Source organism: Oryx dammah, unplaced genomic scaffold, assembly GCF_014754425.2.
Source record: "Oryx dammah isolate SB20612 unplaced genomic scaffold, SCBI_Odam_1.1 HiC_scaffold_26, whole genome shotgun sequence".
In the NCBI taxonomy this organism is placed as follows: Eukaryota; Metazoa; Chordata; class Mammalia; order Artiodactyla; family Bovidae; genus Oryx; species Oryx dammah.
The window spans coordinates 1,616,505-1,620,679 of NW_024070210.1; the positions used below are offsets into that span (position 1 = coordinate 1,616,505).

General features: G+C 46.9%; 1 protein-coding gene across 2 annotated transcripts in view; it reads left to right on the forward strand.

Moving 5' to 3' along the window:
• Window positions 1-4,175, forward strand: part of EFCAB11 (EF-hand calcium binding domain 11) — a 174,545-nt gene that overhangs the window by 85,569 nt on the left and 84,801 nt on the right. The gene's annotated exons all lie outside the window — the stretch shown is intronic.

Genomic DNA, 4,175 nt, shown 5'->3' on the forward strand with positions numbered 1-4,175 from the left:
TCGTGTCCGACTCTTTGCGAGCCCGTGGACTGTAGCCCGCAGGCTCCTCTGTCCGTGGGATCCTCCAGGGAAGAGCACTGGAGTGGGTGGCCATGTCCTACAGCACAGCCACCAGAAAGCCACCCAGGGAATCTCTCTAGAAGGAAAGGAAGGGTCAAGACCACAGGTGGGGGGTGCCCTTCATTTCTGAGCTTAATGTAAGCCTCTCTGCTTAGACAAGCGGGTGGGAGGTTCTGGGCTTCCCTCTACGGTCCTGGGACGCTCCTCAACCAGTTACGAGGCCCAAGAAGAATACCTGCTCGTCCAGGGACCGGTCGTTGCAGGCGAGGTGCTGGCGCCCTGCTGCTTGGCCGAGCTCACCCCGGAGCCGTGGGAATGGGTGGGGTCTTCTCCTCCCAAGTCACGGGGATCCTTGATATCAGCCATGGGGGCTGTCTGCTAAGCAGTGCCAGCAGCATAGGGGTATTTATGTCTTAAACCTTACACCTCCTTAGAGAACCTTATGGAGATGTGGGCATCAGTAAGAGGGCGGGAGCGCGTTACTTTCAGAGGCGACGGTGAGGCCCTCTGAGAGTCCCTGAACCTGTGTCCCCACACCGCCTTCTCCTGACACGCTCGGGCAGCCACCTGTCGGCTCGTAGCTCTCAAAGTACCCCGTGGTGTTTGTCTCTGACACTCCTGTGCCGTTGGAGAGTCTGATTTTTAAAATATATATTGACTTATTATTTGTTTGGCTGGACCAGGTCTTCCTTTTGGGACATGAGGGATCTTGGCTCCTCATCGTGGCACTCACGGTCTTTGGTTGAGGCAGGCAGACTCTTAGTTGCCGCGTGTGGGGTCCAGTTAGTTCCATGATTAGGCGTTGACCCCCAGACCCCTGCATCAGGAGCACAGAGGCTTAGCCACTGGACCACATGGAGAGCCCCAGATGTGAAGTTTAAGGAGGCTAAGTGTGGGGATGTGGTCGGGGGAATTCAAAAAAGGTGTAGATCCTATTTGTTTAGGACAGTTATGCATTATTTAAAACTTATTTAAAACACTTTGAACAGTGTTCCTCATCGACGTATTAGAATGACTGTGTCAACAGGAATTTGGCAGAGGGGAATGGCAAACGAGGGTTAATGGCCAGTGAAAAGTTTCGTAACCTTTTGTTCTCTGTGTATTTTATCTAAGTTTAAAGAGATTATTATCGTTATTATTTATTTGTTTACTCTCTGGTTGCCGTGCGTGGGCTTCTCACGCATGGCTCCTCTCGTGAAGCACAGGCTCCACGCACGGGCTCAGTAATCGGGACATGTGGACTTAGTTGCTCTGCAACATATGCGACCTTAGTTCCCTGACCAAGTCCTGCCTCCTGCATTGGCAGGCAGATTCTTAACCACTAGACCACCAGGGAAGTCCTCAGTTCAGTTCAGTCCAGCCCCTCAGTCGTGTCTGGCTCTTTGTGACCCCATGGACTGCAGCACACCAGGCCTCCCTGTCCATCACCGTCTCCCGGAGTTCACTCAAACTCATGTCCATTGTGTCGGTGATACCATGCAACCATCTCATCCTCTGTCGTCCCCTTCTTCTCCAGCCTTCAATCTTTCCCAGCATCAGGGCCTTTTCAAATGAGTCCTTCCAGTGAATATTCAGGACTGATTTCCTTTAGGATGGACTGGTTTGATCTCCTTGCAGTCCAAGGGATTAGGGAAGTCCTAAAGAGATTTTAAAATTCACAATAAATGAATGTCCATTTTTTAAAAACAGGAATGGTTTTATTTCTTACAATTTTTACTTGTCTAAATCATACAAAGCTATATTGAATTCTTCAGAAATGTTGGCAAATAAGGCAAAATATATAACATTAGAAAACTTTAACCCCAAGTTCTTTCTTCAAAATATTAACCGACTGCATTTTGTTAGTGTTCACGTTAAGTAGTGAATATAAAAACGAGCACTTGAGGCCCCATCGACAGACGTGCAGGGTGCTTCCTCGCTGCTGGGGACGCAGAGGAACAGAAGGCGATCTTCCTGTCCGCAGAAACCAGCGCATGATCTATGCAGAGAAGAAGACAAAAACGTGGAAAATACATAGGAGCAGACTATTCACTGCCTGTTTCCACTAAGTCTAAATGTTAGTCGCTCAGTTGTGTCTTAACTCTTTGTGACCCCCTGGACTTGTCTGTCGATGGGATTCTCCAGGCAAGAATACTGGAGTGAGTTGCCATTTCCTTCTCCAGGGGTTTTTTCCCTACCCAGGAATTGAACCCGGGTCTGCCACATTGCAGACAGATTCTTTACCGTCTGAGCCACCAGGGAAGCCCCCTAGTTCCACTAGGTGAGATGAAATAAACAGTTCAGAAAAGGGAGCAATTCTTCAGGGAGGGGTGGTCCTGCAGAGGATGAGAGAGGCTCTGATCCTATAAGGAAGGGGAGGACCTCATAGGTTGCCAAGTAAGTTTGCTTTTGCAGTTGCACTTTATTCCATTTCCCCTAAAATTATTATTAGAGGATACTGTTTGATTCCAAGATTTGCTTTGGTATATTACAGTTCCCTATGGAATTGCTGGGATGCTGGGAAAGATTGAAGGCAAAAAGAGAAGAGGATGACAGAAGATGAGAAGGTTAGATAGCATCACCAACTCGGTGGAGATGAATCTGAGCAAACTCCAGGAGACAGTGAAGGCAGGGGAGGAAGGACTCAGTGACTGACAGCAACAGCAATAGAATTGTTAGGATCCAGTCTCAGGGATCACTTCTGTGCGTTCTCCAAAACTTCTGTACTGGTTCGCTATTGTTCTTTTAGAATTATTTTACAATAATGCAATTCTAAAGTTCTTTTATAGTGAGAACAAAACTATTGCCAAAAGCAATCTAGAAGATATCAGCATCAACAGGTGTATTTCTCGTGACATAAATGTAGGGACCCTTTCTTATCTGTCGGAGATAAAGACTGTTCTGCCGACACAGTCACTGTCTTCCAGCATCTGTTCCTCACTGCGGCCTTGACTTGACGCATCATGGGTGAGAATTTCAGAAAACTGAATCTGACTACAACCAAGCTGGCAGAGTTCTTCCCTGGGTTTATCTGACATTAATTTGTTGGATTAGTCTTCAATCAATAAATTAGGAGTAAACATGAAGTTTCCGTTTAGTGTTATTTCTTCCCATTAACCATTTCCTGTCCTTGACTCTCCATCTCTTTCCACCAAGTCTGTGAGCACCCGTCTTTGGCCGGTGAGTTCCTTTTGGGTGGGCCTCATCGACTCCCTGGAGCTCTGAGTAGTGCTCAGTGAAAGCTTAGTGAATGAATGAAAACAGCATTTTACATGTGATTAGAAAGAAGAAATACGGAGGAGATTAGGTATAAATACACATGTATGATTTTTATTTTCACCTGTATTTTTTTTAAACAATCTTTAAAAAACAGTATTTATTTGGCTGCCTCCAGTCCTGGCTGAGGCAGGCGGGAGGCAGTAGGCAGGCTCTTAGGCTGCGGAATTGGACTCTGTAGTTGCGGTTCTCAGGCTCCAGAGCGCAGACACACCAGTTGCAGCACTTGGGTTTAGCTGCTCCTCAGCACGTGAGATCTTAGTCCCTTGACCAGGGATCGAACCCCCTGCATTCAAGGTGGATTCTTAACCGCTGGACCACCAGGGAAGCCCCCTAACAATCCATCTTATGAAAGTAACTTCCTGCTGGGCTTGCCTAGTCAGAAGCTAATCTTGATTTGAAGGAGGCAGGATTTATGAGCCTCTCAAGGGGGCTCATGGTTTTGAACATCAGTTATTTTGTAAGAAGGGCCTGTTCTCTGTGACATATTAGCATGCCTGATGAAGTGGGTGTTCACATTTTAGAAGATCTTTGGCTGCCTCTTCTGCATAATTCTTTTCAGAGCAGCTTCTACACTGTAGACGCCGCATATGTAGTTGAGACTAGTCGACATAACTAGAATCTGATCACCAGGTTCTCAAAGCTGTCCTTTGTTGCCCAGCAGGTGGCTTCCTGTCAGAATTCATTTCCCATTTGGAAAATCTCTCTCTGACCCGCAGACTTTTGGACACAATTCATCCTTCACATATTTGAGCCTGCCCCGTCATCCGTCCTTAGCGCCTCAGACGCCAGAAGACCCTTTTGTAATCAGAGTGATAAAATCACCGTAAACATCAGGGGATGGAAAACTAAGAAGAATG